We start from the raw sequence: 26,803 nt of genomic DNA on the forward strand, positions 1-26,803 counted from the left end.
CCAAACATGATGTAAGTCGGAAAGCAAAAGACCTATATCCTATGATATCACTTACAGGGGTTAGCTAATAACTGACACAAATGAACATATTTCCACAGAGAAAGACGCTCACAGAATTAGAAAACAAACTATGCTCATGTAAAAGGAAAGGTGGGGGGAATGGATAAATTAAGATTAGTGTTACTATACGTATACAAATACATATTATATACATTTATCAAAAAGACCGACCATATAGCAAGGGAGGTCTACAGAAAACGCTGTAATATTTTACATGGGAAGAGGATCTGTACAAGTGTAGACATATATAATGTACAAATGAACCAGATTCTGTACACCTAGGACAAACAATATTCTAAAATTTACCCCGATTAAAAAAAGTAAAAAAAAAAAACAAGAAGAAGTAATGAGACATAAACTTATGGGGGTTTCTCCTGGCACATTCCATTCTAATTTAAAACCTAGGAACACGACTTCCTGGAAGGCTCTGCTGCCTTGGTACCCAGATTTGGGAACGGAGAAATGATGCCTCCTTGTGGCCATTTCCCACAACAGCAGCTTTAAACACATTGCTAAAGGTCACTAAATATTCACCAAACTTGCATTTATTTAAATGACACCTGCCCTCCAAAAGTTCCTGGGGTCGAAAATCGACCAAAATTTCAAAAGAGGGCAACCTTTCAAGATGACAATTTCAAGAGGTATACTGTACTCACATTTTTTTTAACAGAAAACAAAAAGGCGAGGAAAAATGATGAATTTCAGGAATTTTTAAAGACATGCAAACCCAAATTACAAAAACCGACCAGCTCACAGCAGTCAGAATGGCCATTAGCAAAAATGCTGCAAACAATAAATGCTGAAGTGATTGTGGAGAGATGCTTACCCTCTCTTCTATGGGGGACGTGGTAAGAGCCACTAATGAAAACACAATGGAGGTGCTTTGAACATTGAGCTACAGGTCAATCATTCACACCCAGTGCTGGGCGTAACCCCTGAGAAATGAGAATCAAAAAGTCACAGGCTGGCAATCCTGCACTCCAGCAATATTTACCATAGCCAACACTTGGAAGCAACGAAAATATCCATCAATACAGGAATGCACCAAGAAGAAGTGGTCTATGTACACAATGGAATATTACTCCAATAAAAACTATAAATTAAATTTAAAAAACAAACAAAAGTAAGGAGACATCCGCTTTTGTGGGTTTATCCGGGCACATTCCACTCTAATTTATAACCGAGGAACACCACTGGCCGGGAGAGCTGTTTCCCTAGTTACCAGAGTGGGGAACGTAGAAAGGCTGCCATCCTCTGGCCGTTACCTGCAAAAGCAGCTTTAAAACCTGTGCTAATGCTCACTTCATATGAACAAGTATGGCAGGGCTGTAAATGAAACCTGCCCTCAAAATGTTTAGAGGGAGGTAAATGGCCAAAGCATTTCAAAATGTGACACATACTTTAAGAAAACACTTTGAAGAACTAAGCTGTAATCACAGATTGAAAAATAAAAGCACGTGCCTTAAAGCTCAATTTCAGCGGATTATGAGACACATGCAAATTCAACCACAAAGAGGTATTATCTCAAACCAGTCAGAATAACCATCAGCAAGAAAACTATAAACAATAAATGCTGAAGGTGTTGTGGAGAAATGCATACGCTCAACTTTAAGAGGGACGTAACTTGGAAAGAGCCACTAATGAGAACTGAATGGAGGTGCCTTTAAAAGGGAAATATTGAGCTACCATATGATCCAGCAGGCCCCTTCCTGGACCTATAACCTCCGAAGACAGAACTGGAAAGACACAGGCAGGCAAAACTGCACTGCACAGTATTACAATAGCCAAGATATGGAAGTAACCAAAAAGTCCACCAACAGATGGGGGGACAAAGAAGAACTGCTACATGTAGAGATGGAATATTAGCTAGCGAAAAAATGAAACAATGCCATTTGCAGCACCATAGATGAGTCTAGAAGGAATCACGCAACTTGTAGTAAGTGAGAAAACGAAAGACACATATCCTATCCTATCACTTGTAGGTGTTACCAAAAAATTGATACCAATGAAGATATTTCCACAGAGAAAGGCAATCACAGATTCATTAAACAAACTGATGGTTCACTAAATGGAAAGGTGTGAGGATTGGATACATTACGATATTGGGGTTAACAGAGATATACAAACACATGTGAAATACAGAATCACCAAAGACCTACAGAATACCAAGAGAAGACTACTCAACATTGTGTCATAACCTACATGGGAAAAGGATACGAAGAAGAAGAGATATATGTATATGTGTGAAAGAACCACATCTTGCACACCTAGAGCAAACAAAATCTTGTAATCAAATTTGCTGTGATAAAAAATAAAAATTTACTTAAAAATACGAACAAGAAGTAATGAGAAGGGGGTGCTCGGGCTCCGGCCCACAGTTCGAGCGGCGAGAGCACTCAGAGACACGACGCGGGCCAGAGGGGAGTGAGCGGGCGCCTCAGTGTCCTCCCCCTTCCCACCCTTCGCCTCGCCGCCTTCTCCCCCCTCAGCCGGACCGGAATTATGTGATCCCGGAAGTTCCGGCGCCACTGCTGTGTGGGATAAACAGTAATGGCGGAGGCTGCAGCTCCGGGAACAACAGCCAAAACATCAAGAGCAGGAGCGGCAGGGGCGGCGGTGGCAGCGGCCTCCCCCACCCCTATCCCCACAGTTACCTCCCCATCCCTGCGGGCACAGGATTTGGCAGCGACGGCAGCGGCGGCGGCTGGACCAAACAGGTCACCTGCAGGTATTTCATGCATGGGGTTTGTAAGGAAGGAGATAACTGTCGATACTCATGTGACCTCTCTGAGAGTCCATATGGTATAGTGTACAAGTATTTTCAGCGAGAGTACTGTATTTACGGAGACCGCTGCAAATATGAACACAGCAAGCCATTGCAACTGCTACAGCTCTAACTGCAAAGTCACCCCTTGCTGCTTCCTCAAGTCTCTCATCAGTAGTTGGACAGATTGGTGAAATGCATATGGGCGAAGCTGAGTCAAGAAATTCAAACTTTTCAACTGTAGGAGCTGGTTCAGAAGACTGGGTGAACGCCATTGAGTTTGTTCCTGGGCAGCCCTACTGTGGCCGTACTGCCTCTTCCTCCACTGAAGCACCCCTGCAGGGCTCAGTGACCAAGGAAGAATCAGAAAAGGAGCAAATTGCAGTGGAAACAAAGAAGCAGATCTGCCCCTATGCTGCAGTGGGAGAGTGCCGATATGGGGAGAACTGTGTGTATCTCCATGGAGACGCGTGTGATATGTGTGGGCTGCAGGTCTTCCATCCAGTGGATGCTGCCCAAAGATCACAACACATCAAATCTTGCATCGAGGCCCATGAGAAGGACATGGAGCTCTCGTTTGCTGTGCAGCACAGCAAGGACATGGTGTGTGGGATCTGCATGGAGGTGGTCTATGAGAAAGCCAACCCCCGCGAGCGCCGCTTCGGAATCCTCTCCAACTGCAACCACACCTACTGTCTCAAATGTATTCGCAAGTGGAGGAGTGCTAAGCAATTTGAGAGCAAGATCATAAAGTACTGCCCAGAATGCCGGATCACATCTAACATTGTCATTCCAAGTGAGTACTGGGTGGAGGAGAAAGAAGAGAAGCAGAAACTCATTCAGAAATACAAGGAGGCAATGAGCAACAAGGTGTGCAGGTATTTTGACGAAGGACGTGGGAGCTGCCCATTTGGAGGGAACTGCGTTTACAAGCATGCGTACCCTGATGCCATAGAGAGGAGCCACAGAGACAGAAAGTGAGAACATCAAGCACATACCGGGCCCAACGAACGAACCACTTCTGGGAGATCATTGAGGAGAGAGGGAAAGGCAACCCCTTTGACAACGACGAAGAAGAGGTTGTCACCTTTAAGCTGGGCGAGATGTTGCTTGTGCTTTTGGCTGCAGGTGGGGACGACGACCTGACAGACTCTGAAGACGAGTGGGACTTGTTTCACGATGAGCTGGAAGATTTTTATGACTTGGATCTATAGCAGCTTTGCTGGGCGTGTGAACTGGTCTGCTGAGCCTCAGACGGCAGCCCTCCCCACTGCTGGCAGCAGTGCCCGTGGTTCTCTTCTAGGCAGGCCTCTCAACTCCAGGTGCTGTCGTAATAATTTTTACCCAGGGCCTGTCTTCTCAATCCCTCACCTTTCCCCAAGGAGTGTGTTGTTTTCTCTGTTTAAAAAAGTTACAAAAATGAATCTTAAAGTTAGTTTTCTTGTAACATGAATTTAACGGTCAGACAGCGTGTAGGTTTGCTGCGTCATCTGTTTTCAGCCAGATTCACACGGTTCAAGGGTAGCATTTCTGGATTTCCAGTACTCATTTTTGAGGACCCCAGGTTCAAAAGTAACAGCATTGGCCCTGCTTTTGGGTCCAAGAATTGGGGTGATAGGTGAAGGATCTGAACTGTGGCGTGTAGCCTTCTGCTATAGACTTAGGCGGATGCTTGAGGTTTCTGGTGAATTCTGCACATCTGTGTTTCTATATCTGTCCCCTGCCCTGGAATCCCCACCCTGTGCACTCGTTCTGTGGTTTTCGTCTCTTGTTTAATTGCACACAAGTACTACTGCTGGGTAACCAGAACCACGTGCGACTGTGTTGAGATTTTTACTGTGTTTAGCCTGATAGGAAAATGGTGAAAGAACACATATAAAGATATAGCGGAATAGGGGCTTCCCTGGTGGCGCAGTGGTTGAGAATCTGCCTGCCAATGCAGGGGACACGGGTTCGAGCCCTGGTCTGGGAAGATCCCACATGCCGCGGAGCAACTGGGCCCGTGAGCCACAACTACTGAGCCTGCGCGTCTGGAGCCTGTGCTCTGCGACAAGAGAGGCCGCGATAGTGAGAGGCCCGCGCACCGCGATGAAGAGTGGCCCCCACTCGCCACAACTAGAGAAAGCCCTCGCACAGAAACGAAGACCCAACACAGCCAAAAATAAATATAAAAATTAATTAATTAATTAATTAATTAATTAAAAAAAAAAAAGATATAGCGGAATAAAATAAATGCAGAGTTGGAAGTTGACTCCCAAGGGCTGATAGACTTGGTATGTGTGTGTGTGTAACAAGCTTCTCATCCCTGCATAGATGCAGTGTCTGTAGCCTTAGTGGAAAAACTCAAGTTTACTGGTTTCAGCCTCGTGTGGCAAATAGATCTTAAAGGACAAAGCAGTATATTGGCAGCTGTTAATAGAGCAGGGCTAGCTCTGTCTATATAAATAGGGAAATGGGCTTAGCCATAGAGGTTCAACTATCTGGTTATCTCATGGATTAACACAAACTGGGTCTCAGTTACACAGTTGTATTTAATGTTTTATGATCTCCTAGACTTTCTAGTCCAGGCACTTTTTGACAAACCTTTGTCCTCATTTGAGGGGTTTTGTTGTCGGGTTCTTGGGTCCGTTTGTGTGGGTATTTGCCTCATTCCATCCCTGAGCTTTGCAGCTAGACAGGTGTGATTCAAAACTATGTTCTAAGGTGTTTCCTGTAGTGGAGTAATTGGTTTGCAGTAGTAAGTCATGTTTTTCCACTAAAAGGGGACGGAGGGGTGGTAATCCACGAGATACGCTAAAGTTAAATTGTTAGAAGAATTCCTTGATCAGAAAATATAAATTTGCGTTTTGTTGCTCTATTTCCTGAAAGTAACTTGGAGATGCCCCTGATTTGTCCATCTACTGCTTTGATTCCTTGGATACCACTCATACTTTCACGTTAAGCAAAAACAAGTAATTCTTGCAGGGGTCACTGTCTTTTTCAGCAGCCCTTTTGTAAGACGCACTTTTCCCATATAAAACAATTTTTAACCGCCCCCCCACCCAAAAAAAGAAGTAATGAGACATAAACTTAAAGGGCTTTTTCCTGGCACATTCCATTCTAGTTTACAACCTAGAACACCACTTCCATTAAGGCTCTGTTGCATTAGTAACCAGATTTGGTAAAGGAGAAATGCTGCCGCCTTGTGGCCGTTTCCCGCAAGAGCGGCTTTACACCCACAGCTAATGGTCATTAACATTCAGAAGGACTCGGGGCCGTAAAGGACACCTGCCCTCAAAAATTGTGCTGAGGTAAGGAATGGACAAAACAATTCAAAACAGGCCAATTTTTCAAGAAGATAGTATGAAGAGTGAAGTTTTACTCCCTCTCTTTAAAAAAAAAGGAAAATGAATAAAAGCTCAACCTCAGGAAGTATTAGACTCATGCAATCTAATCTACAAAAAGGTTTCAACGCACACCAGTCGACTGACCATCAGCAAAAAGTCTACAAACAATAAATGCTGAAGGGGCTTTAGAGAACTGTGTACCCTCTACCTGTTGGTGAGACGTAAAGTCGTAACAGCCAACAATGAGAACAGAAAGGAGCTGTATTCAAAAGTAAAAATTGAGGTACCATTTAATCCAGCAGGCACACCACTGGGCCTCTCACCTGAGAAGACCAGAATCGAGAAGATATAGGCTGCAAAAGCTGCACAGCAGCCTTATTCACAATAGCCAAGATAGTGAAGCAACCAAAATGTTCTTCAACAGGTGAATGGATAAAGAAGAAGTGGTCCATGTACACAATGGAATATTAGCCATGGAAAACAATGAAACACTGCTCTTTGAGGCACCACAGGTGAACCTGGGGATAATCACCAAACATGATGTAAGTCGGAAAGCAAAAGACCTATGTCCTATGATATCACTTACAGGGGTTAGCTAATAACTGACACAAATGAACATATTTCCACAGAGAAAGACGCTCACAGAATTAGAAAACAAACTATGCTCATGTAAAAGGAAAGGTGGGGGGAATGGATAAATTAAGATTAGTGTTACTATACGTATACAAATACATATTATATACATTTATCAAAAAGACCGACCATATAGCAAGGGAGGTCTACAGAACACTCTGTAATATTTTACATGGGAAGAGGATCTGTACAAGGATAGACATATATAATGTACAAATGAACCAGATTCTGTACACCTAGGACAAACAATATTCTAAAATTTACCCCGATTAAAAAAAGTAAAAAAAAAAACCAAGAAGAAGTAATGAGACATAAACGTATGGGGGTTTCTCCTGGCACATTCCATTCTAATTTAAAACCTAGGAACATGACTTCCTGGAAGGCTCTGCTGCTGCCTTGGTACCCAGATTTGGGAAAGGAGAAATGATGCCTCCTTGTGGCCATTTCCCACAACAGCAGCTTTAAACACATTGCTAAAGGTCACTAAATATTCACCAAACTTGCATTTATTTAAATGACACCTGCCCTCCAAAAGTTCCTGGGGTCGAAAATCGACCAAAATTTCAAAAGAGGGCAACCTTTCAAGATGACAATTTCAAGAGGTATATTGTACTCACATTTTTTTTTAACAGAAAACAAAAAGGCGAGGAAAAATGATGAATTTTAGGAATTTTTAAAGACATGCAAACCCAAATTACAAAAACCGACCAGCTCACAGCAGTCAGAATGGCCATTAGCAAAAATGCTGCAAACAATAAATGCTGAAGTGATTGTGGAGAGATGCTTACCCTCTCTTCTATGGGGGACGTGGTAAGAGCCACTAATGAAAACACAATGGAGGTGCTTTGAACATTGAGCTACAGGTCAATCATTCACACCCAGTGCTGGGCATAACCCCTGAGAAATGAGAATCAAAAAGTCACAGGCTGGCAATCCTGCACTCCAGCAATACTTACCATAGCCAACACTTGGAAGCAACGAAAATATCCATCAATACAGGAATGCACCAAGAAGAAGTGGTCTATGTACACAATGGAATATTACTCCAATAAAAACTATAAATTAAATTTAAAAAACAAACAAAAGTAAGGAGACATCCGCTTTTGTGGGTTTATCCGGGCACATTCCACTCTAATTTATAACCGAGGAACACCACTGGCCGGGAGAGCTGTTTCCCTAGTTACCAGAGTGGGGAACGTAGAAAGGCTGCCATCCTCTGGCCGTTACCTGCAAAAGCAGCTTTAAAACCTGTGCTAATGCTCACTTCATATGAACAAGTATGGCAGGGCTGTAAATGAAACCTGCCCTCAAAATGTTTAGAGGGAGGTAAATGGCCAAAGCATTTCAAAATGTGACACATACTTTAAGAAAACACTTTGAAGAACTAAGCTGTAATCACAGATTGAAAAATAAAAGCACGTGCCTTAAAGCTCAATTTCAGCGGATTATGAGACACATGCAAATTCAACCACAAAGAGGTATTATCTCAAACCAGTCAGAATAACCATCAGCAAGAAAACTATAAACAATAAATGCTGAAGGTGTTGTGGAGAAATGCATACGCTCAACTTTAAGAGGGACGTAACTTGGAAAGAGCCACTAATGAGAACTGAATGGAGGTGCCTTTAAAAGGGAAATATTGAGCTACCATATGATCCAGCAGGCCCCTTCCTGGACCTATAACCTCCGAAGACAGAACTGGAAAGACACAGGCAGGCAAAACTGCACTGCACAGTATTACAATAGCCAAGATATGGAAGTAACCAAAAAGTCCACCAACAGATGGGGGGACAAAGAAGAACTGCTACATGTAGAGATGGAATATTAGCTAGCGAAAAAATGAAACAATGCCATTTGCAGCACCATAGATGAGTCTAGAAGGAATCACGCAACTTGTAGTAAGTGAGAAAACGAAAGACACATATCCTATCCTATCACTTGTAGGTGTTACCAAAAAATTGATACCAATGAAGATATTTCCACAGAGAAAGGCAATCACAGATTCATTAAACAAACTGATGGTTCACTAAATGGAAAGGTGTGAGGATTGGATACATTACGATATTGGGGTTAACAGAGATATACAAACACATGTGAAATACAGAATCACCAAAGACCTACAGAATACCAAGAGAAGACTACTCAACATTGTGTCATAACCTACATGGGAAAAGGATACGAAGAAGAAGAGATATATGTATATGTGTGAAAGAACCACATCTTGCACACCTAGAGCAAACAAAATCTTGTAATCAAATTTGCTGTGATAAAAAATAAAAATTTACTTAAAAATACGAACAAGAAGTAATGAGAAGGGGGTGCTCGGGCTCCGGCCCACAGTTCGAGCGGCGAGAGCACTCAGAGACACGACGCGGGCCAGAGGGGAGTGAGCGGGCGCCTCAGTGTCCTCCCCCTTCCCACCCTTCGCCTCGCCGCCTTCTCCCCCCTCAGCCGGACCGGAATTATGTGATCCCGGAAGTTCCGGCGCCACTGCTGTGTGGGATAAACAGTAATGGCGGAGGCTGCAGCTCCGGGAACAACAGCCAAAACATCAAGAGCAGGAGCGGCAGGGGCGGCGGTGGCAGCGGCCTCCCCCACCCCTATCCCCACAGTTACCTCCCCGTCCCTGCGGGCACGGGATTTGGCAGCGACGGCAGCGGCGGCGGCTGGACCAAACAGGTCACCTGCAGGTATTTCATGCATGGGGTTTGTAAGGAAGGAGATAACTGTCGATACTCACGTGACCTCTCTGAGAGTCCATATGGTGTAGTGTACAAGTATTTTCAGCGAGAGTACTGTATTTACGGAGACCGCTGCAAATATGAACACAGCAAGCCATTGCAACTGCTACAGCTCTAACTGCAAAGTCACCCCTTGCTGCTTCCTCAAGTCTCTCATCAGTAGTTGGACAGATTGGTGAAATGCATATGGGCGAAGCTGAGTCAAGAAATTCAAACTTTTCAACTGTAGGAGCTGGTTCAGAAGACTGGGTGAACGCCATTGAGTTTGTTCCTGGGCAGCCCTACTGTGGCCGTACTGCCTCTTCCTCCACTGAAGCACCCCTGCAGGGCTCAGTGACCAAGGAAGAATCAGAGAAGGAGCAAATTGCAGTGGAAACAAAGAAGCAGATCTGCCCCTATGCTGCAGTGGGAGAGTGCCGATATGGGGAGAACTGTGTGTATCTCCATGGAGACGCGTGTGATATGTGTGGGCTGCAGGTCCTCCATCCAGTGGATGCTGCCCAAAGATCACAACACATCAAATCTTGCATCGAGGCCCATGAGAAGGACATGGAGCTCTCGTTTGCTGTGCAGCACCGCAAGGACATGGTGTGTGGGATCTGCATGGAGGTGGTCTATGAGAAAGCCAACCCCCGCGAGCGCCGCTTCGGAATCCTCTCCAACTGCAACCACACCTACTGTCTCAAATGTATTCGCAAGTGGAGGAGTGCTAAGCAATTTGAGAGCAAGATCATAAAGTACTGCCCAGAATGCCGGATCACATCTAACATTGTCATTCCAAGTGAGTACTGGGTGGAGGAGAAAGAAGAGAAGCAGAAACTCATTCAGAAATACAAGGAGGCAATGAGCAACAAGGTGTGCAGGTATTTTGACGAAGGACGTGGGAGCTGCCCATTTGGAGGGAACTGCGTTTACAAGCATGCGTACCCTGATGCCATAGAGAGGAGCCACAGAGACAGAAAGTGGGAACATCAAGCACATACCGGGCCCAACGAACGAACCACTTCTGGGAGATCATTGAGGAGAGAGGGAAAGGCAACCCCTTTGACAACGACGAAGAAGAGGTTGTCACCTTTAAGCTGGGCGAGATGTTGCTTGTGCTTTTGGCTGCAGGTGGGGACGACGACCTGACAGACTCTGAAGACGAGTGGGACTTGTTTCACGATGAGCTGGAAGATTTTTATGACTTGGATCTATAGCAGCTTTGCTGGGCGTGTGAACTGGTCTGCTGAGCCTCAGACGGCAGCCCTCCCCACTGCTGGCAGCAGTGCCCGTGGTTCTCTTCTAGGCAGGCCTCTCAACTCCAGGTGCTGTCGTGATAATTTTTACCCAGGGCCTGTCTTCTCAATCCCTCACCTTTCCCCAAGGAGTGTGTTGTTTTCTCTGTTTAAAAAAGTTACAAAAATGAATCTTAAAGTTAGTTTTCTTGTAACATGAATTTAACGGTCAGACAGCGTGTAGGTTTGCTGCGTCATCTGTTTTCAGCCAGATTCACACGGTTCAAGGGTAGCATTTCTGGATTTCCAGTACTCATTTTTGAGGACCCCAGGTTCAAAAGTAACAGCATTGGCCCTGCTTTTGGGTCCAAGAATTGGGGTGATAGGTGAAGGATCTGAACTGTGGCGTGTAGCCTTCTGCTATAGACTTAGGCGGATGCTTGAGGTTTCTGGTGAATTCTGCACATCTGTGTTTCTATATCTGTCCCCTGCCCTGGAATCCCCACCCTGTGCACTCGTTCTGTGGTTTTCGTCTCTTGTTTAATTGCACACAAGTACTACTGCTGGGTAACCAGAACCAGGTGCGACTGTGTTGAGATTTTTACTGTGTTTAGCCTGATAGGAAAATGGTGAAAGAACACATATAAAGATATAGCGGAATAAAATAAATGCAGAGTTGGAAGTTGACTCCCAAGGGCTGATAGACTTGGTACGTGTGAGTGTGTAACAAGCTTCTCTTCCCTGCATAGATGCAGTGTCTGTAGCCTTAGTGGAAAAACTCAAGTTTACTGGTTTCAGCCTCGTGTGGCAAATAGATCTTAAAGGACAAAGCAGTATATTGGTAGCTGTTAATAGAGCAGGGCTAGCTCTGTCTATATAAATAGGGAAATGGGCTTAGCCATAGAGATTCAACTATCTGGTTATCTCATGGATTAACACAAACTGGGTCTCAGTTACACAGTTGTATTTAATGTTTTATGATCTCCTAGACTTTCTAGTCCAGGCACTTTTTGACAAACCTTTGTCCTCATTTGAGGGGTTTTGTTGTCGGGTTCTTGGGTCCGTTTGTGTGGGTATTTGCCTCATTCCATCCCTGAGCTTTGCAGCTAGACAGGTGTGATTCAAAACTATGTTCTAAGGTGTTTCCTGTAGTGGAGTAATTGGCTTGCAGTAGTAAGTCATGTTTTTCCACTAAAAGGGGACGGAGGGGTGGTAATCCACGAGATAAGCTAAAGTTAAATTGTTAGAAGAATTCCTTGATCAGAAAATATAAATTTGCGTTTTGTTGCTCTATTTCCTGAAAGTGACTTGGAGATGCCCCTGATTTGTCCATCTACTGCTTTGATTCCTTGGATACCACTCATACTTTCACGTTAAGCAAAAACAAGTAATTCTTGCAGGGGTCTCTGTCTTTTTCAGCAGCCCTTTTGTAAGACGCACTTTTCCCATATAAAACAATTTTTAACCGCCCCCCCACCCAAAAAGAGAAGTAATGAGACATAAACTTAAAGGGCTTTTTCCTGGCACATTCCATTCTAGTTTACAACCTAGAACACCACTTCCATTAAGGCTCTGTTGCATTAGTAACCAGATTTGGTAAAGGAGAAATGCTGCCGCCTTGTGGCCGTTTCCCACAAGAGCGGCTTTACACCCACAGCTAATGGTCATTAACATTCAGAAGGACTCGGGGCCGTAAAGGACACCTGCCCTCAAAAATTGTGCTGAGGTAAGGAATGGACAAAACAATTCAAAACAGGCCAATTTTTCAAGAAGATAGTATGAAGAGTGAAGTTTTACTCCCTCTCTTTAAAAAAAAAAAGGAAAATGGATAAAAGCTCAACCTCAGGAAGTATTAGACTCATGCAATCTAATCTACAAAAAGGTTTCAACGCACACCAGTCGACTGACCATCAGCAAAAAGTCTACAAACAATAAATGCTGAAGGGGCTTTAGAGAACTCTGTACCCTCTACCTGCTGGTGAGACGTAAAGTCGTAACAGCCAACAATGAGAACAGAAAGGAGCTGCATTAAAAAGTAAAAATTGAGGTACCATTTAATCCAGCAGGCACGCCACTGGGCCTCTCACCTGAGAAGACCAGAATCGAGAAGACATAGGCTGCAAAAGCTGCACTGCAGCCTTATTCACAATAGCCAAGACAGTGAAGCAACCAAAATGTTCTTCAACAGGTGAATGGATAAAGAAGAAGTGGTCCATGTACACAATGGAATATTAGCCATGGAAAACAATGAAACACTGCTCTTTGAGGCACCACAGGTGAACCTGGGGATAATCACCAAACATGATGTAAGTCGGAAAGCAAAAGACCTATATCCTATGATATCACTTACAGGGGTTAGCTAATAACTGACACAAATGAACATATTTCCACAGAGAAAGACGCTCACAGAATTAGAAAACAAACTATGCTCATGTAAAAGGAAAGGTGGGGGGAATGGATAAATTAAGATTAGTGTTACTATACGTATACAAATACATATTATATACATTTATCAAAAAGACCGACCATATAGCAAGGGAGGTCTACAGAAAACGCTGTAATATTTTACATGGGAAGAGGATCTGTACAAGTGTAGACATATATAATGTACAAATGAACCAGATTCTGTACACCTAGGACAAACAATATTCTAAAATTTACCCCGATTAAAAAAAGTAAAAAAAAAAAACAAGAAGAAGTAATGAGACATAAACTTATGGGGGTTTCTCCTGGCACATTCCATTCTAATTTAAAACCTAGGAACACGACTTCCTGGAAGGCTCTGCTGCCTTGGTACCCAGATTTGGGAACGGAGAAATGATGCCTCCTTGTGGCCATTTCCCACAACAGCAGCTTTAAACACATTGCTAAAGGTCACTAAATATTCACCAAACTTGCATTTATTTAAATGACACCTGCCCTCCAAAAGTTCCTGGGGTCGAAAATCGACCAAAATTTCAAAAGAGGGCAACCTTTCAAGATGACAATTTCAAGAGGTATACTGTACTCACATTTTTTTTAACAGAAAACAAAAAGGCGAGGAAAAATGATGAATTTCAGGAATTTTTAAAGACATGCAAACCCAAATTACAAAAACCGATCAGCTCACAGCAGTCAGAATGGCCATTAGCAAAAATGCTGCAAACAATAAATGCTGAAGTGATTGTGGAGAGATGCTTACCCTCTCTTCTATGGGGGACGTGGTAAGAGCCACTAATGAAAACACAATGGAGGTGCTTTGAACATTGAGCTACAGGTCAATCATTCACACCCAGTGCTGGGCGTAACCCCTGAGAAATGAGAATCAAAAAGTCACAGGCTGGCAATCCTGCACTCCAGCAATATTTACCATAGCCAACACTTGGAAGCAACGAAAATATCCATCAATACAGGAATGCACCAAGAAGAAGTGGTCTATGTACACAATGGAATATTACTCCAATAAAAACTATAAATTAAATTTAAAAAACAAACAAAAGTAAGGAGACATCCGCTTTTGTGGGTTTATCCGGGCACATTCCACTCTAATTTATAACCGAGGAACACCACTGGCCGGGAGAGCTGTTTCCCTAGTTACCAGAGTGGGGAACGTAGAAAGGCTGCCATCCTCTGGCCGTTACCTGCAAAAGCAGCTTTAAAACCTGTGCTAATGCTCACTTCATATGAACAAGTATGGCAGGGCTGTAAATGAAACCTGCCCTCAAAATGTTTAGAGGGAGGTAAATGGCCAAAGCATTTCAAAATGTGACACATACTTTAAGAAAACACTTTGAAGAACTAAGCTGTAATCACAGATTGAAAAATAAAAGCACGTGCCTTAAAGCTCAATTTCAGCGGATTATGAGACACATGCAAATTCAACCACAAAGAGGTATTATCTCAAACCAGTCAGAATAACCATCAGCAAGAAAACTATAAACAATAAATGCTGAAGGTGTTGTGGAGAAATGCATACGCTCAACTTTAAGAGGGACGTAACTTGGAAAGAGCCACTAATGAGAACTGAATGGAGGTGCCTTTAAAAGGGAAATATTGAGCTACCATATGATCCAGCAGGCCCCTTCCTGGACCTATAACCTCCGAAGACAGAACTGGAAAGACACAGGCAGGCAAAACTGCACTGCACAGTATTACAATAGCCAAGATATGGAAGTAACCAAAAAGTCCACCAACAGATGGGGGGACAAAGAAGAACTGCTACATGTAGAGATGGAATATTAGCTAGCGAAAAAATGAAACAATGCCATTTGCAGCACCATAGATGAGTCTAGAAGGAATCACGCAACTTGTAGTAAGTGAGAAAACGAAAGACACATATCCTATCCTATCACTTGTAGGTGTTACCAAAAAATTGATACCAATGAAGATATTTCCACAGAGAAAGGCAATCACAGATTCATTAAACAAACTGATGGTTCACTAAATGGAAAGGTGTGAGGATTGGATACATTACGATATTGGGGTTAACAGAGATATACAAACACATGTGAAATACAGAATCACCAAAGACCTACAGAATACCAAGAGAAGACTACTCAACATTGTGTCATAACCTACATGGGAAAAGGATACGAAGAAGAAGAGATATATGTATATGTGTGAAAGAACCACATCTTGCACACCTAGAGCAAACAAAATCTTGTAATCAAATTTGCTGTGATAAAAAATAAAAATTTACTTAAAAATACGAACAAGAAGTAATGAGAAGGGGGTGCTCGGGCTCCGGCCCACAGTTCGAGCGGCGAGAGCACTCAGAGACACGACGCGGGCCAGAGGGGAGTGAGCGGGCGCCTCAGTGTCCTCCCCCTTCCCACCCTTCGCCTCGCCGCCTTCTCCCCCCTCAGCCGGACCGGAATTATGTGATCCCGGAAGTTCCGGCGCCACTGCTGTGTGGGATAAACAGTAATGGCGGAGGCTGCAGCTCCGGGAACAACAGCCAAAACATCAAGAGCAGGAGCGGCAGGGGCGGCGGTGGCAGCGGCCTCCCCCACCCCTATCCCCACAGTTACCTCCCCGTCCCTGCGGGCACGGGATTTGGCAGCGACGGCAGCGGCGGCGGCTGGACCAAACAGGTCACCTGCAGGTATTTCATGCATGGGGTTTGTAAGGAAGGAGATAACTGTCGATACTCACGTGACCTCTCTGAGAGTCCATATGGTGTAGTGTACAAGTATTTTCAGCGAGAGTACTGTATTTACGGAGACCGCTGCAAATATGAACACAGCAAGCCATTGCAACTGCTACAGCTCTAACTGCAAAGTCACCCCTTGCTGCTTCCTCAAGTCTCTCATCAGTAGTTGGACAGATTGGTGAAATGCATATGGGCGAAGCTGAGTCAAGAAATTCAAACTTTTCAACTGTAGGAGCTGGTTCAGAAGACTGGGTGAACGCCATTGAGTTTGTTCCTGGGCAGCCCTACTGTGGCCGTACTGCCTCTTCCTCCACTGAAGCACCCCTGCAGGGCTCAGTGACCAAGGAAGAATCAGAGAAGGAGCAAATTGCAGTGGAAACAAAGAAGCAGATCTGCCCCTATGCTGCAGTGGGAGAGTGCCGATATGGGGAGAACTGTGTGTATCTCCATGGAGACGCGTGTGATATGTGTGGGCTGCAGGTCCTCCATCCAGTGGATGCTGCCCAAAGATCACAACACATCAAATCTTGCATCGAGGCCCATGAGAAGGACATGGAGCTCTCGTTTGCTGTGCAGCACCGCAAGGACATGGTGTGTGGGATCTGCATGGAGGTGGTCTATGAGAAAGCCAACCCCCGCGAGCGCCGCTTCGGAATCCTCTCCAACTGCAACCACACCTACTGTCTCAAATGTATTCGCAAGTGGAGGAGTGCTAAGCAATTTGAGAGCAAGATCATAAAGTACTGCCCAGAATGCCGGATCACATCTAACATTGTCATTCCAAGTGAGTACTGGGTGGAGGAGAAAGAAGAGAAGCAGAAACTCATTCAGAAATACAAGGAGGCAATGAGCAACAAGGTGTGCAGGTATTTTGACGAAGGACGTGGGAGCTGCCCATTTGGAGGGAACTGCGTTTACAAGCATGCGTACCCTGATGCCATAGAGAGGAGCCACAGAGACAGAAAGTGGGAACATCAAGCACATACCGGGCCCAACGAACGAACCACTTCTGGGAGATCATTGAGGAGAGAGGGAAAGGCAACCCCTTTGACAACGACGAAGAAGAGGTTGTCACCTTTAAGCTGGGCGAGATGTTGCTTGTGCTTTTGGCTGCAGGTGGGGACGACGACCTGACAGACTCTGAAGACGAGTGGGACTTGTTTCACGATGAGCTGGAAGATTTTTATGACTTGGATCTATAGCAGCTTTGCTGGGCGTGTGAACTGGTCTGCTGAGCCTCAGACGGCAGCCCTCCCCACTGCTGGCAGCAGTGCCCGTGGTTCTCTTCTAGGCAGGCCTCTCAACTCCAGGTGCTGTCGTGATAATTTTTACCCAGGGCCTGTCTTCTCAATCCCTCACCTTTCCCCAAGGAGTGTGTTGTTTTCTCTGTTTAAAAAAGTTACAAAAATGAATCTTAAAGTTAGTTTTCTTGTAACATGAATTTAACGGTCAGACAGCGTGTAGGTTTGCTGCGTCATCTGTTTTCAGCCAGATTCACACGGTTCAAGGGTAGCATTTCTGGATTTCCAGTACTCATTTTTGAGGACCCCAGGTTCAAAAGTAACAGCATTGGCCCTGCTTTTGGGTCCAAGAATTGGGGTGATAGGTGAAGGATCTGAACTGTGGCGTGTAGCCTTCTGCTATAGACTTAGGCGGATGCTTGAGGTTTCTGGTGAATTCTGCACATCTGTGTTTCTATATCTGTCCCCTGCCCTGGAATCCCCACCCTGTGCACTCGTTCTGTGGTTTTCGTCTCTTGTTTAATTGCACACAAGTACTACTGCTGGGTAACCAGAACCAGGTGCGACTGTGTTGAGATTTTTACTGTGTTTAGCCTGATAGGAAAATGGTGAAAGAACACATATAAAGATATAGCGGAATAAAAGAAATGCAGAGTTGGAAGTTGACTCCCAAGGGCTGATAGACTTGGTACGTGTGAGTGTGTAACAAGCTTCTCTTCCCTGCATAGATGCAGTGTCTGTAGCCTTGGTGGAAAAACTCAAGTTTACTGGTTTCAGCCTCGTGTGGCAAATAGATCTTAAAGGACAAAGCAGTATATTGGTAGCTGTTAATAGAGCAGGGCTAGCTCTGTCTATATAAATAGGGAAATGGGCTTAGCCATAGAGGTTCAACTATCTGGTTATCTCATGGATTAACACAAACTGGGTCTCAGTTACACAGTTGTATTTAATGTTTTATGATCTCCTAGACTTTCTAGTCCAGGCACTTTTTGACAAACCTTTGTCCTCATTTGAGGGGTTTTGTTGTCGGGTTCTTGGGTCCGTTTGTGTGGGTATTTGCCTCATTCCATCCCTGAGCTTTGCAGCTAGACAGGTGTGATTCAAAACTATGTTCTAAGGTGTTTCCTGTAGTGGAGTAATTGGCTTGCAGTAGTAAGTCATGTTTTTCCACTAAAAGGGGACGGAGGGGTGGTAATCCACGAGATAAGCTAAAGTTAAATTGTTAGAAGAATTCCTTGATCAGAAAATATAAATTTGCGTTTTGTTGCTCTATTTCCTGAAAGTGACTTGGAGATGCCCCTGATTTGTCCATCTACTGCTTTGATTCCTTGGATACCACTCATACTTTCACGTTAAGCAAAAACAAGTAATTCTTGCAGGGGTCTCTGTCTTTTTCAGCAGCCCTTTTGTAAGACGCACTTTTCCCATATAAAACAATTTTTAACCGCCCCCCCACCCAAAAAGAGAAGTAATGAGACATAAACTTAAAGGGCTTTTTCCTGGCACATTCCATTCTAGTTTACAACCTAGAACACCACTTCCATTAAGGCTCTGTTGCATTAGTAACCAGATTTGGTAAAGGAGAAATGCTGCCGCCTTGTGGCCGTTTCCCACAAGAGCGGCTTTACACCCACAGCTAATGGTCATTAACATTCAGAAGGACTCGGGGCCGTAAAGGACACCTGCCCTCAAAAATTGTGCTGAGGTAAGGAATGGACAAAACAATTCAAAACAGGCCAATTTTTCAAGAAGATAGTATGAAGAGTGAAGTTTTACTCCCTCTCTTTAAAAAAAAAAAGGAAAATGGATAAAAGCTCAACCTCAGGAAGTATTAGACTCATGCAATCTAATCTACAAAAAGGTTTCAACGCACACCAGTCGACTGACCATCAGCAAAAAGTCTACAAACAATAAATGCTGAAGGGGCTTTAGAGAACTCTGTACCCTCTACCTGCTGGTGAGACGTAAAGTCGTAACAGCCAACAATGAGAACAGAAAGGAGCTGCATTAAAAAGTAAAAATTGAGGTACCATTTAATCCAGCAGGCACGCCACTGGGCCTCTCACCTGAGAAGACCAGAATCGAGAAGACATAGGCTGCAAAAGCTGCACTGCAGCCTTATTCACAATAGCCAAGACAGTGAAGCAACCAAAATGTTCTTCAACAGGTGAATGGATAAAGAAGAAGTGGTCCATGTACACAATGGAATATTAGCCATGGAAAACAATGAAACACTGCTCTTTGAGGCACCACAGGTGAACCTGGGGATAATCACCAAACATGATGTAAGTCGGAAAGCAAAAGACCTATATCCTATGATATCACTTACAGGGGTTAGCTAATAACTGACACAAATGAACATATTTCCACAGAGAAAGACGCTCACAGAATTAGAAAACAAACTATGCTCATGTAAAAGGAAAGGTGGGGGGAATGGATAAATTAAGATTAGTGTTACTATACGTATACAAATACATATTATATACATTTATCAAAAAGACCGACCATATAGCAAGGGAGGTCTACAGAAAACGCTGTAATATTTTACATGGGAAGAGGATCTGTACAAGTGTAGACATATATAATGTACAAATGAACCAGATTCTGTACACCTAGGACAAACAATATTCTAAAATTTACCCCGATTAAAAAAAGTAAAAAAAAAAAACAAGAAGAAGTAATGAGACATAAACTTATGGGGGTTTCTCCTGGCACATTCCATTCTAATTTAAAACCTAGGAACACGACTTCCTGGAAGGCTCTGCTGCCTTGGTACCCAGATTTGGGAACGGAGAAATGATGCCTCCTTGTGGCCATTTCCCACAACAGCAGCTTTAAACACATTGCTAAAGGTCACTAAATATTCACCAAACTTGCATTTATTTAAATGACACCTGCCCTCCAAAAGTTCCTGGGGTCGAAAATCGACCAAAATTTCAAAAGAGGGCAACCTTTCAAGATGACAATTTCAAGAGGTATACTGTACTCACATTTTTTTTAACAGAAAACAAAAAGGCGAGGAAAAATGATGAATTTCAGGAATTTTTAAAGACATGCAAACCCAAATTACAAAAACCGATCAGCTCACAGCAGTCAGAATGGCCATTAGCAAAAATGCTGCAAACAATAAATGCTGAAGTGATTGTGGAGAGATGCTTACCCTCTCTTCTATGGGGGACGTGGTAAGAGCCACTAATGAAAACACAATGGAGGTGCTTTGAACATTGAGCTACAGGTCAATCATTCACACCCAGTGCTGGGCGTAACCCCTGAGAAATGAGAATCAAAAAGTCACAGGCTGGCAATCCTGCACTCCAGCAATATTTACCATAGCCAACACTTGGAAGCAACGAAAATATCCATCAATACAGGAATGCACCAAGAAGAAGTGGTCTATGTACACAATGGAATATTACTCCAATAAAAACTATAAATTAAATTTAAAAAACAAACAAAAGTAAGGAGACATCCGCTTTTGTGGGTTTATCCGGGCACATTCCACTCTAATTTATAACCGAGGAACACCACTGGCCGGGAGAGCTGTTTCCCTAGTTACCAGAGTGGGGAACGTAGAAAGGCTGCCATCCTCTGGCCGTTACCTGCAAAAGCAGCTTTAAAACCTGTGCTAATGCTCACTTCATATGAACAAGTATGGCAGGGCTGTAAATGAAACCTGCCCTCAAAATGTTTAGAGGGAGGTAAATGGCCAAAGCATTTCAAAATGTGACACATACTTTAAGAAAACACTTTGAAGAACTAAGCTGTAATCACAGATTGAAAAATAAAAGCACGTGCCTTAAAGCTCAATTTCAGCGGATTATGAGACACATGCAAATTCAACCACAAAGAGGTATTATCTCAAACCAGTCAGAATAACCATCAGCAAGAAAACTATAAACAATAAATGCTGAAGGTGTTGTGGAGAAATGCATACGCTCAACTTTAAGAGGGACGTAACTTGGAAAGAGCCACTAATGAGAACTGAATGGAGGTGCCTTTAAAAGGGAAATATTGAGCTACCATATGATCCAGCAGGCCCCTTCCTGGACCTATAACCTCCGAAGACAGAACTGGAAAGACACAGGCAGGCAAAACTGCACTGCACAGTATTACAATAGCCAAGATATGGAAGTAACCAAAAAGTCCACCAACAGATGGGGGGACAAAGAAGAACTGCTACATGTAGAGATGGAATATTAGCTAGCGAAAAAATGAAACAATGCCATTTGCAGCACCATAGATGCGTCTAGAAGGAATCACGCAACTTGTAGTAAGTGAGAAAACGAAAGACACATATCCTATCCTATCACTTGTAGGTGTTACCAAAAAATTGATACCAATGAAGATATTTCCACAGAGAAAGGCAATCACAGATTCATTAAACAAACTGATGGTTCACTAAATGGAAAGGTGTGAGGATTGGATACATTACGATATTGGGGTTAACAGAGATATACAAACACATGTGAAATACAGAATCACCAAAGACCTACAGAATACCAAGAGAAGACTACTCAACATTGTGTCATAACCTACATGGGAAAAGGATACGAAGAAGAAGAGATATATGTATATGTGTGAAAGAACCACATCTTGCACACCTAGAGCAAACAAAATCTTGTAATCAAATTTGCTGTGATAAAAAATAAAAATTTACTTAAAAATACGAACAAGAAGTAATGAGAAGGGGGTGCTCGGGCTCCGGCCCACAGTTCGAGCGGCGAGAGCACTCAGAGACACGACGCGGGCCAGAGGGGAGTGAGCGGGCGCCTCAGTGTCCTCCCCCTTCCCACCCTTCGCCTCGCCGCCTTCTCCCCCCTCAGCCGGACCGGAATTATGTGATCCCGGAAGTTCCGGCGCCACTGCTGTGTGGGATAAACAGTAATGGCGGAGGCTGCAGCTCCGGGAACAACAGCCAAAACATCAAGAGCAGGAGCGGCAGGGGCGGCGGTGGCAGCGGCCTCCCCCACCCCTATCCCCACAGTTACCTCCCCGTCCCTGCGGGCACGGGATTTGGCAGCGACGGCAGCGGCGGCGGCTGGACCAAACAGGTCACCTGCAGGTATTTCATGCATGGGGTTTGTAAGGAAGGAGATAACTGTCGATACTCACGTGACCTCTCTGAGAGTCCATATGGTGTAGTGTACAAGTATTTTCAGCGAGAGTACTGTATTTACGGAGACCGCTGCAAATATGAACACAGCAAGCCATTGCAACTGCTACAGCTCTAACTGCAAAGTCACCCCTTGCTGCTTCCTCAAGTCTCTCATCAGTAGTTGGACAGATTGGTGAAATGCATATGGGCGAAGCTGAGTCAAGAAATTCAAACTTTTCAACTGTAGGAGCTGGTTCAGAAGACTGGGTGAACGCCATTGAGTTTGTTCCTGGGCAGCCCTACTGTGGCCGTACTGCCTCTTCCTCCACTGAAGCACCCCTGCAGGGCTCAGTGACCAAGGAAGAATCAGAGAAGGAGCAAATTGCAGTGGAAACAAAGAAGCAGATCTGCCCCTATGCTGCAGTGGGAGAGTGCCGATATGGGGAGAACTGTGTGTATCTCCATGGAGACGCGTGTGATATGTGTGGGCTGCAGGTCCTCCATCCAGTGGATGCTGCCCAAAGATCACAACACATCAAATCTTGCATCGAGGCCCATGAGAAGGACATGGAGCTCTCGTTTGCTGTGCAGCACCGCAAGGACATGGTGTGTGGGATCTGCATGGAGGTGGTCTATGAGAAAGCCAACCCCCGCGAGCGCCGCTTCAGAATCCTCTCCAACTGCAACCACACCTACTGTCTCAAATGTATTCGCAAGTGGAGGAGTGCTAAGCAATTTGAGAGCAAGATCATAAAGTACTGCCCAGAATGCCGGATCACATCTAACATTGTCATTCCAAGTGAGTACTGGGTGGAGGAGAAAGAAGAGAAGCAGAAACTCATTCAGAAATACAAGGAGGCAATGAGCAACAAGGTGTGCAGGTATTTTGACGAAGGACGTGGGAGCTGCCCATTTGGAGGGAACTGCGTTTACAAGCATGCGTACCCTGATGCCATAGAGAGGAGCCACAGAGACAGAAAGTGGGAACATCAAGCACATACCGGGCCCAACGAACGAACCACTTCTGGGAGATCATTGAGGAGAGAGGGAAAGGCAACCCCTTTGACAACGACGAAGAAGAGGTTGTCACCTTTAAGCTGGGCGAGATGTTGCTTGTGCTTTTGGCTGCAGGTGGGGACGACGACCTGACAGACTCTGAAGACGAGTGGGACTTGTTTCACGATGAGCTGGAAGATTTTTATGACTTGGATCTATAGCAGCTTTGCTGGGCGTGTGAACTGGTCTGCTGAGCCTCAGACGGCAGCCCTCCCCACTGGTGGCAGCAGTGCCCGTGGTTCTCTTCTAGGCAGGCCTCTCAACTCCAGGTGCTGTCGTAATAATTTTTACCCAGGGCCTGTCTTCTCAATCCCTCACCTTTCCCCAAGGAGTGTGTTGTTTTCTCTGTTTAAAAAAGTTACAAAAATGAATCTTAAAGTTAGTTTTCTTGTAACATGAATTTAACGGTCAGACAGCGTGTAGGTTTGCTGCGTCATCTGTTTTCAGCCAGATTCACACGGTTCAAGGGTAGCATTTCTGGATTTCCAGTACTCATTTTTGAGGACCCCAGGTTCAAAAGTAACAGCATTGGCCCTGCTTTTGGGTCCAAGAATTGGGGTGATAGGTGAAGGATCTGAACTGTGGCGTGTAGCCTTCTGCTATAGACTTAGGCGGATGCTTGAGGTTTCTGGTGAATTCTGCACATCTGTGTTTCTATATCTGTCCCCTGCCCTGGAATCCCCACCCTGTGCACTCGTTCTGTGGTTTTCGTCTCTTGTTTAATTGCACACAAGTACTACTGCTGGGTAACCAGAACCAGGTGCGACTGTGTTGAGATTTTTACTGTGTTTAGCCTGATAGGAAAATGGTGAAAGAACACATATAAAGATATAGCGGAATAAAAGAAATGCAGAGTTGGAAGTTGACTCCCAAGGGCTGATAGACTTGGTACGTGTGAGTGTGTAACAAGCTTCTCTTCCCTGCATAGATGCAGTGTCTGTAGCCTTGGTGGAAAAACTCAAGTTTACTGGTTTCAGCCTCGTGTGGCAAATAGATCTTAAAGGACAAAGCAGTATATTGGTAGCTGTTAATAGAGCAGGGCTAGCTCTGTCTATATAAATAGGGAAATGGGCTTAGCCATAGAGGTTCAACTATCTGGTTATCTCATGGATTAACACAAACTGGGTCTCAGTTACACAGTTGTATTTAATGTTTTATGATCTCCTAGACTTTCTAGTCCAGGCACTTTTTGACAAACCTTTGTCCTCATTTGAGGGGTTTTGTTGTCGGGTTCTTGGGTCCGTTTGTGTGGGTATTTGCCTCATTCCATCCCTGAGCTTTGCAGCTAGACAGGTGTGATTCAAAACTATGTTCTAAGGTGTTTCCTGTAGTGGAGTAATTGGCTTGCAGTAGTAAGTCATGTTTTTCCACTAAAAGGGGACGGAGGGGTGGTAATCCACGAGATAAGCTAAAGTTAAATTGTTAGAAGAATTCCTTGATCAGAAAATATAAATTTGCGTTTTGTTGCTCTATTTCCTGAAAGTGACTTGGAGATGCCCCTGATTTGTCCATCTACTGCTTTGATTCCTTGGATACCACTCATACTTTCACGTTAAGCAAAAACAAGTAATTCTTGCAGGGGTCTCTGTCTTTTTCAGCAGCCCTTTTGTAAGACGCACTTTTCCCATATAAAACAATTTTTAACCGCCCCCCCACCCAAAAAGAGAAGTAATGAGACATAAACTTAAAGGGCTTTTTCCTGGCACATTCCATTCTAGTTTACAACCTAGAACACCACTTCCATTAAGGCTCTGTTGCATTAGTAACCAGATTTGGTAAAGGAGAAATGCTGCCGCCTTGTGGCCGTTTCCCACAAGAGCGGCTTTACACCCACAGCTAATGGTCATTAACATTCAGAAGGACTCGGGGCCGTAAAGGACACCTGCCCTCAAAAATTGTGCTGAGGTAAGGAATGGACAAAACAATTCAAAACAGGGAATTTTTCAAGAAGATAGTATGAAGAGTGAAGTTTTACTCCCTCTCTTTAAAAAAAAAAGGAAAATGGATAAAAGCTCAACCTCAGGAAGTATTAGACTCATGCAATCTAATCTACAAAAAGGTTTCAACGCACACCAGTCGACTGACCATCAGCAAAAAGTCTACAAACAATAAATGCTGAAGGGGCTTTAGAGAACTGTGTACCCTCTACCTGCTGGTGAGACGTAAAGTCGTAACAGCCAACAATGAGAACAGAAAGGAGCTGCATTAAAAAGTAAAAATTGAGGTACCATTTAATCCAGCAGGCACGCCACTGGGCCTCTCACCTGAGAAGACCAGAATCGAGAAGACATAGGCTGCAAAAGCTGCACTGCAGCCTTATTCACAATAGCCAAGACAGTGAAGCAACCAAAATGTTCTTCAACAGGTGAATGGATAAAGAAGAAGTGGTCCATGTACACAATGGAATATTAGCCATGGAAAACAATGAAACACTGCTCTTTGAGGCACCACAGGTGAACCTGGGGATAATCACCAAACATGATGTAAGTCGGAAAGCAAAAGACCTATATCCTATGATATCACTTACAGGGGTTAGCTAATAACTGACACAAATGAACATATTTCCACAGAGAAAGACGCTCACAGAATTAGAAAACAAACTATGCTCATGTAAAAGGAAAGGTGGGGGGAATGGATAAATTAAGATTAGTGTTACTATACGTATACAAATACATATTATATACATTTATCAAAAAGACCGACCATATAGCAAGGGAGGTCTACAGAAAACGCTGTAATATTTTACATGGGAAGAGGATCTGTACAAGTGTAGACATATATAATGTACAAATGAACCAGATTCTGTACACCTAGGACAAACAATATTCTAAAATTTACCCCGATTAAAAAAAGTAAAAAAAAAAAACAAGAAGAAGTAATGAGACATAAACTTATGGGGGTTTCTCCTGGCACATTCCATTCTAATTTAAAACCTAGGAACACGACTTCCTGGAAGGCTCTGCTGCCTTGGTACCCAGATTTGGGAACGGAGAAATGATGCCTCCTTGTGGCCATTTCCCACAACAGCAGCTTTAAACACATTGCTAAAGGTCACTAAATATTCACCAAACTTGCATTTATTTAAATGACACCTGCCCTCCAAAAGTTCCTGGGGTCGAAAATCGACCAAAATTTCAAAAGAGGGCAACCTTTCAAGATGACAATTTCAAGAGGTATACTGTACTCACATTTTTTTTAACAGAAAACAAAAAGGCGAGGAAAAATGATGAATTTCAGGAATTTTTAAAGACATGCAAACCCAAATTACAAAAACCGATCAGCTCACAGCAGTCAGAATGGCCATTAGCAAAAATGCTGCAAACAATAAATGCTGAAGTGATTGTGGAGAGATGCTTACCCTCTCTTCTATGGGGGACGTGGTAAGAGCCACTAATGAAAACACAATGGAGGTGCTTTGAACATTGAGCTACAGGTCAATCATTCACACCCAGTGCTGGGCGTAACCCCTGAGAAATGAGAATCAAAAAGTCACAGGCTGGCAATCCTGCACTCCAGCAATATTTACCATAGCCAACACT

At 43.9% G+C, this 26,803-nt stretch overlaps 4 pseudogenes across 4 annotated transcripts; all 4 read left to right on the forward strand.

Annotated features, from left to right (window-relative positions):
• The first annotated feature begins 2,610 nt into the window (after positions 1 to 2,610).
• LOC309621601 (E3 ubiquitin-protein ligase makorin-1 pseudogene) lies at positions 2,611 to 4,038 on the forward strand (annotated as a pseudogene). The gene has a single exon. The product of its transcript is annotated as an E3 ubiquitin-protein ligase makorin-1 pseudogene (transcript).
• Positions 4,039 to 9,295: 5,257 nt separating this feature from the next.
• LOC309621607 (E3 ubiquitin-protein ligase makorin-1 pseudogene) lies at positions 9,296 to 10,723 on the forward strand (annotated as a pseudogene). The gene has a single exon. The product of its transcript is annotated as an E3 ubiquitin-protein ligase makorin-1 pseudogene (transcript).
• A 4,923-nt stretch (positions 10,724 to 15,646) lies between these two features.
• LOC309621623 (E3 ubiquitin-protein ligase makorin-1 pseudogene) lies at positions 15,647 to 17,074 on the forward strand (annotated as a pseudogene). The gene has a single exon. The product of its transcript is annotated as an E3 ubiquitin-protein ligase makorin-1 pseudogene (transcript).
• Positions 17,075 to 21,997: 4,923 nt separating this feature from the next.
• LOC309621608 (E3 ubiquitin-protein ligase makorin-1 pseudogene) lies at positions 21,998 to 23,425 on the forward strand (annotated as a pseudogene). Its single transcript has one exon. The product of its transcript is annotated as an E3 ubiquitin-protein ligase makorin-1 pseudogene (transcript).
• Positions 23,426 to 26,803: the final 3,378 nt, after the last annotated feature.

The sequence above is a fragment of the Balaenoptera borealis genome (genome assembly GCF_965194805.1).
Source record: "Balaenoptera borealis genome assembly, contig: HAP1_SCAFFOLD_754, whole genome shotgun sequence".
NCBI lineage: Eukaryota > Metazoa > Chordata > Mammalia > Artiodactyla > Balaenopteridae > Balaenoptera > Balaenoptera borealis.